The sequence below is a fragment of the Pistacia vera genome, unplaced genomic scaffold (assembly GCF_008641045.1).
Source record: "Pistacia vera cultivar Batoury unplaced genomic scaffold, PisVer_v2 Contig313, whole genome shotgun sequence".
Lineage (NCBI taxonomy): Eukaryota > Viridiplantae > Streptophyta > Magnoliopsida > Sapindales > Anacardiaceae > Pistacia > Pistacia vera.
This window is the reverse complement of record NW_022196128.1, coordinates 73,724-81,546: the sequence shown is the minus strand read 5'-3', so window position 1 is coordinate 81,546 and position 7,823 is coordinate 73,724. Positions and strand designations below refer to the sequence as shown.

The following is a 7,823-nucleotide window of genomic DNA, read 5'->3' as shown; positions in this document are numbered from 1 at the left end:
CTTGCAACTTTAATACAGGAGTTACAGGAATGGCATTATGGAGGTGAGACTTTTGATGCTTAAAAAAGGAAAATTTTTGCATGCGTGCTACACTTTATGGACAATTAATGATTTTTGCATATGCTAATTGTCAGGTGTGGAGTACTAAGGAGCAATGGCTTGTCCTTCATGCAATGAGGAGACCCCATCTACTCGACTTAAATATGGTCGTAAGTTTTCTTACATGGGGGTCGTCGATTTTTACCAATGAATCATAAATGGCGAGAGAACAAGTCTTCCTTTGATGGAAAATTGGATAAAAGGGCTGCTCCAAGAAGATGTTGGGAGATGATGTGTTGAACCAATTACAAAGCTTCAAACTATACATTTGGTAAGGCTAAAAAGAAGCAGATAAATGATAAAAATCAAAATAGGCTAATTGGAGGAAGAAAAAACATTTTTTTTTAAATTGCCATATTGGAAAAAAAACTTATTAGTCACAATTTAGATGTCATGCACATTGAAAAAAAAATTAGTGACAATATCATAGGTACATTGTTAGATATTGAGGGGAAAACCAAAGACAACTTGAATGCTCGTCGTGTTTGAAGGAAATGGGTAAGGAAGGATTTGCATCCACAAAAGGATAGGAAGTGGTTTTATTCAGCAGCATGGTACACACTTTATCTTCAGAGGAAAAGACTAATATGCAAGTTTTTAAAAGTGTAAAGGTTCTGATGGATATCATCTAACATCTCACGATGTGTAAGTGTTAAGGAGTGCAGGATAAATGGTCTAAGAGCCATGATTCCCATATCTTTTAGAACAACTTTTGTATGGTAATGCATGGAATTGTACCTATAAATGTGTATGATGCTATAACTGGTTGAGCATTTTTTTTTGAGAGTTTGCTCAAAAGTGTTGAAAAAGAAGATTGGAGGCCTTGAATCTCAATGTAATAACCTTGTGCAAATTAGAAAGAATCTTTCCACCAGCATTTTTGATGTTATGGTGCACTTAACTGTTCACCTTGCAACTGAAACAAAAATTGCAGGACGTACCTATCGAGGATGTATCCTATTGAGAGGAATATTTATTTTCTTATTTCATATATCTATTTATGTTTATAGTGTGTGGTGATAATAAGTTATTAATTAGCTGACGAAACATTTGTATAGGTTCTTAGGAAAATTGAAGAGTTATGGTCGTAATAAAGTCTCCAGAAGGTTCTATTGCCGAAGGGTAACATTGTGGAAGAAAGTCTAATATTTTGCTCGAGATATTTTAAATTGTATTGAAACTAAGCTTGATAAGTTGGGAAGAAATTTTGAAGGTAGTAATGTTGATCAGGCAAAGGGTTATCTATATTCATCAGTGTGGATATCCTTTAACAGGGATAAGTGTAGGTGCGATTGAAAATAATGAATGGAAACAAGCCCATCTTATGGTTGAAAAATTGTGAAGAAGGCACCCTTGGTTACGGTATGATAGTTTCCTTGTTCATTTTTTTATTTGGTGCTTAGTTTTTTTTTTTTTTTCTATTTTTAATGTACTGTTTTTTCATTGTTGGTTCTTACTTTATTTTTTCAAATTGTTTGCAGTGAACATGAGCAAGGCATGTATCAAGAGGATTTTCATGAATGGTTTCATCATCGAGTAAGGTTTGCTTTTGTGAAATTTGATTGCTACGCATTTTGACATTTAATTCTTACTATTTCTTCTTGTCTTCTTTTTAATAGGTTGTACAATTGTATAAAGAAGAGAGTACATGTGTAAATGAAGATCTATTATCTTTGTCTCGTGGTCCTTTTTATGGTATACAAAGGTTTTTAGGCTATATCATAAATGGTTTTAGGTTTCACACTAACCAACTTGAAGGAAAAAGGGTAAAGCAAAATAGTGGTGTTTTGGTAAAAGGAATGGTGGAGGATAAAAATATAGATTATTATGGAGTTCTTAATGAAATAATTGATCTTCAATATTTGAATGAAAAATGGATTGTGTTATTTAAATGTGATTGGTGGGGTGTTCATGTGATTGGAAGAGGTGTGAAGAACGATAAGTATGGTTTTGTTAGTGTTAATACAGCTTGAAAATTATATACGGATGAACCATTTGTGCTTGCATCTCAAGCACAGCAAATATTCTATGTTAATGATGGTTCCAATCCTAATTGGCTTGTTGTTTTAAAACGTCGTCCGAATAGCTTTTATGACCTACCATGTGGTGAAAAATCATCTATTGATGAAGAAGCTTTCCAACAAGATAGCTCTGAAATAGATCATCAAATTACAAATATGTTTGAAGATGATGGTGACTTAATCAATTGGAAGAGACATGAGATATCTGCTTCTAGTAGTGCGATTGTTGATGGTGATCATAGTGTTGATGAAGAGAGAGATGCTGAAGACATTGATGATAGTGACATTGATGATGAAGATTTGCTCATATAGATTATTAGATTGTTTGTTACATTTTTTTTAATCTTTCATATTATATTTGTCTGACAGCTTCGAGATTTTTGATATAGTTTTTATTGTTTAAATGATTGTACGACTTGAGTTCAATCTCTTTATTTTACAAATTATGCTTTCAATTTTATAAAGTTTTATGGTTATACAATTCGATTAATTTGCTTTTCATATTAATACTTTGTGAAGTGAGACAGGTTTTGATAAATATATTAATGGTGGTTTTGGTTATTTTGATATATACACCAAGTTTTATATAAAACCTATCTTCCATACAATCAAATATTCTTTTTATTAAACGTATAAATAATTTAAATAGTTTTATTAACGCTGTCATCATCGTCATCTAAAACATACATACAATTTCATATATAAAAATATGTAACATTATCAATTTTTATAATATCTCATATCTCATACCTAAAATCACTTACATTTAATAAAGTGTTAGTTTTAAATCATCATAGAAAAGACAAAAACCTTAGAGATCCTTTAAAATACAATTTTTATTTTACAAAAGCTCACACTCTTAGCTCGCTGAAGAGTTCTTTTAAGTTAGCTATTGGTTTAAGGTTCCATTTACTATTGACCTTAGTAGTATGATTAACACTATATTTGACTATAACTATTTAATTCATAAGTAATAAAAATATAATTACTTACAAGATAAATTTGAATATCTATAGCTGCATACTATAAGGATTGTAGCAAATTAATTTTCACATTCTTTATTTGCTACAAATTCAAATAATTTATAGCTAATACACACATATTAGCTATATATTGAAACTCGTAGCTAACAATGATACTGAAATGATGTCACTACCATGAAAATAAATTTTGTATAGCTAGATACCTTAATGAGCTACAAATTTTAATATTTTATAGCTAATGTAAAAATAATAGCTATATAATTAAACTCGTAGCTAATAATGATACTATATACCACGTACATAAAATGTTTATACTAAATACATTAATTAGCTACAAATCTCAATATTTTATAGCTAATGCACAAATAATAGCTATATAGTTAAAACTCATAGCAAATAATGATACTATATGCCATGTACATGAAATATTTATAGCTAAATACATTAATTAGCTACAATGTTTTACCATAGCTAATACATTGTAGCTAAATGAATAGCTATTGCCACAATTTTAATAAGTTAAAGCAATAGATGAATATTAGCTTCGAGGGAGAAATTCTTATCACTAAAATTATTTCGATTAGCTATAAATATTAACTTTTCTAGCTATAAATATGTATTTGCTACAGTTTTTCTTTTCGTAGTTATATGTGTATTTTGTTGTATTGAGTTCAGATTAAGAACATTAATTTAGGCTGTATCATCTAACATTCAAATACTGCAATTGGCATCCTGCTAAGGGATTGCCTAACTAACACAAAATATTTCAAAGTGTAAATGAAAAAAACAATTTTATGCCAGAAGAAAGTTTTATTTAATATATTTTGATTTCAAAGTACATGTATACACTACTTTATATTTTGCTCAAGTTGTAGTTGATGGTGTAGGCATAGATTCTGTTAAAGGTGGAAAATTAACCCGCTTGGCCCAGCCCGACCCATGGCGGGTTAAGCCAAATTACGGGCTGGGCCTAACCCAACCCGCCAACCAGGCCCACCTTGATGCATTTAAAATTACAACATGCAATGTGTAGCAAGTGCACTAGTCGCAAAAAGTAATAAAGTGATAAGTAGAGTATCGTTCCCATGAGGATTGTGTGTTAAGCACTGATTTTCCTAGTTGTTTATCAAGTTGGAGAAACCGAAAGATGTTTGGATTTGCAAGAGAAAAATCAAGCTAAAGTTGAAACAAAATCCACTACATAATTTAAAAGCTAATTAATGACAGCAAAATCGATTCTAGAGAAATATCAATTAAAACAAAGCGGTTAGGGTTTTGACTTCACTAGGATTTTATGAATTAATCTACGATTTTTGTTACTTCTACATTCACATGCACGGATTATAAATCGGACACCCTAACATGCAAAACATACCTTCTCAGGCTATGTTTTCCTACTTATCCCTATTAAGCTTCCACACCCAACAAATTGAAGGTTAATAGTTACAAGTTCATTAAGCTAAATGGAATCCTAATTTGATTTCATTGATTCTCAAACCTATCTCTAGCGTTCAATCAATCAATGGCATTTACCCTAAGAGGTTAATACATGATTCACTTCTTAGTCTCATCATGCTCAACAAGAAATTTCAATAAAAATAAGAGTAATTACACAATCCATGCAATAGATTGTAAAAGCAACATCAATTTATTGATTAGACATTAAAATCCCAATTACATCAAAACCCTAATCCAAAAGTGAGTTAGTTCATACTAAAATTAAAGCAAATCAAAATAAAAAACTGTAACCAAAGAATTCAACATGATGGAATAACAAAAAGAGAACAAAATCTTCCCTATTTGATGAATCCAAAGAGTTTCAATCTCCAATCTTCTCTTCATTCTCCCAAAAGTGTCGAATCCCGTTTAAAATGACCAAGTCCCACTTATATAGTCGATCCCTCAACCCTAAGACTCTCTCAAAAAAATTAAAACGCAAAGTTTTAATAACTGAAAATTGCAGACTCCACCGCTGCATCGTGTGTTGGCTTCTAATTCACTGTCTGACCCAAGAGTTTATCGCCAAATTTTATGAACTATTCTAAAATTATGAAACTGCACTTTGCTTGCTTCCTTGCTTGAATCTTCAATATTTAGTGATCTCCAATAGGAATAATCTTCATAGTGCTTCAAATCCGCTTCAGAACTTCCCCGAATCTTGAGATTCACTTGCTTCTGGGTCTTCGTTATTTTTGCTCCCTTAACACCCGAATGAACCGTTCTTCCTTTAATTTACTCAGCCTTGCATTGATGATCACTAGAAAGGTTTCTGATTCACCAAGATATACATATTTGAGGTGAGAAGGTAAAGGCTTCAATTCAAGTTTTGGAGGTTCTTCCGTTCTTGCCTTTTCCTTCTTCTTTTCAATGTCAAAATCTTCAAATTCTGGATCTTGGCTTGTGTTTATCGGTTGAAGTGCTTCCAAAAGCCTAGCACACTCATTCTTCACTGGGTCATCTACCTCTATTATTTTTTATTGGGCAATGCAAGTTTCTAAAGATAGTTGAGGGGTGTTCTCTTCTATAGCATCTGCTACTAGTCTGTCCACCAAGTCTACACTAAAGCATGAATTTGACTCTGATGGAAATTTCATGGCCTCAAAGACATTGAATGTCACTATTTCATCTTGGACACTTAAAAGCAATTTCCCTTCTTGTACATCAATTAGGGCTCTTCTGATGGCAAGAAATGGTCGCCCCAAGATGAGAGGCATTTCTTTGTCCTCTTCCATATCCAACACAACAAAGTTTGTAGGAAATATGACTTTGTCCACCTTAACCAGTACATAGTCAACTATGCCCCTCTGATGCTTGATGGATCCATCTGCAAGCTGCAAAGATATGGTTGTTGGCTTCACCTCACCAATCCCTAGTCTCCTGAAAACAGAAAAAGGCATTAGATTAATGCTTACACCTAGATCACATAAAACTCTATCAAATGTAATATCTCCTATAACACAAGGGATAGTGAAACTCCTTTGATCCTTGAGTTTTGGAGGCAGCTTCTTCTGTAAAATGGCACTGCACTCCTTTGTAAGCATCACTGTTTCCTCATCTTCCAACTTCCTTTTGTTTGACAGAATTTCCTTGAGGAATTTTGCATAGCTTGGCATCTATTGCAAGGCCTCTGCAAAAGGAATGTTAATATGTAGTTTTTTAAATATCTCAATGAATTTCGTGAACTGCTTATCCTAATTTTTCTTCCTAAGCCTCTAAGGAAAAGGCACAGGAGGGGTGTGATGGGCCAATTCTGGTGGTATCTTAGGAAATGGTACTTTTCCTTCTTCTGCCTTGGCCTCTCTTCCCTCTTTGGTTCTTCTTCCTTGGACTTGTTGGCTTCTCTTTTATAATGATTTCTTCATCAGAATCTCCCCTTTCTTTTTGTGGGTCTCTTATTTCCCTCTTTGTCCAACCTCTTCCAAGACTGTTCCATTCCATAAAGTTATTGCATTTGCTTGTTCACGTGGATTTGTCACTGTGTTGCTTGGTAGGGAACCCTGTGGTCACTCGTTCAACTTTTCGGCTATTTGCCCCACCTGTACCTCCAAGTTTCGAATAGACGTCCCTTGGTTTTTGAAATTTGCCCTCGTCTCACTCATGAAACCTGTGGTCTCTTGCATAAATTTCCTGAACATATCCTCCAATTTTGACAATCTTTAATCCCCTGGTTGATTATTCACCCCCACTTGATTGTTTGGCACTGTTCTTTGATTCCATTGGTTACTCTGTTGATTCTGATTGCCCCAAGACAAGTTTAGATGATTCCTCCAACCAGGATTGTACGTGTTGGAGAAAGGATTGTTCTGTTGTCTCTAATTCCCTGCCAAATAGTTGACTTGTTCTGATGATGATGATGAAGCTGAAGCAAAGGTGTTCCCCACTTGACATTTATTGCTCGCATGGTTACCTACACAAAAATCATATGTCATTTGAGGTGTTTGAATAGAATTTACTTGCATTCCTCCTAATTGCTTCTGAAGTGCTGTAAGTTGGGCTGAAATGGCCGTGTAAGCATCAACTTCACGAATACCCTTAGACTTCTTCGCTTGCATTCTCTCATTGGGTCTCTGATAGTTGTTACTTGCCAAGACTTCAAGTAACTCATAAGCTTCTTCAAGTGTCTTGTTTTACAATGCTCCTCTAGATGGTGCATCCACCATCGTTTATACATTTATCATCAACCCATTATAGAACGTTTGGACTTGCATCCAAACCGGCAAACCATGGTGTGGACACTTTCTCAATAGTTCCTTATATCTTTCCCACGCTTCATAAAGTGATTCATTCTCTTCCTATAGAAATGATGTGATATCATTTCTCATTTTTGCAGATTTCGCTGGAGGGAAGTATTTAGTCAGGAACTTATGTGCCAATTCATTCCAAGTTGTGATTCTTCCTGCTAGTAGTGCCATTAACCATCCCTTTGCTTTATCCCTTAATTAAAAGGGAAATAATCGTCATCTGACACTCTATTTGATTTGAAGGTATCACAGATCTCCAAGAAGTTTGCAATGTGTGAATTTGGATCTTCCTTCAGATCTCCCTTAAATTGTACCGACTGTTGGATCATCTGGATGATTGCCAGCTTTATTTCAAAGTTGTTGGCTTGCATCGGTGGCCTAGTTATTGTAACGGATAGCCTGACTCTGACACCCTGACTCTGACACCCTGACTGGCCCTACCACAGAGTTCACACAGCTCCCTATGTGGCAGGTACTGT

General features: G+C 34.2%; 1 non-coding gene across 1 annotated transcript; it reads left to right on the top strand.

Annotated features, from left to right (window-relative positions):
* The first annotated feature begins 7,321 nt into the window (after positions 1-7,321).
* LOC116136454 lies at positions 7,322-7,428 on the top strand. The gene has a single exon (XR_004129032.1). It is a non-coding gene; the product is annotated as a small nucleolar RNA R71 (small nucleolar RNA).
* The last annotated feature ends 395 nt before the right edge of the window (positions 7,429-7,823 follow it).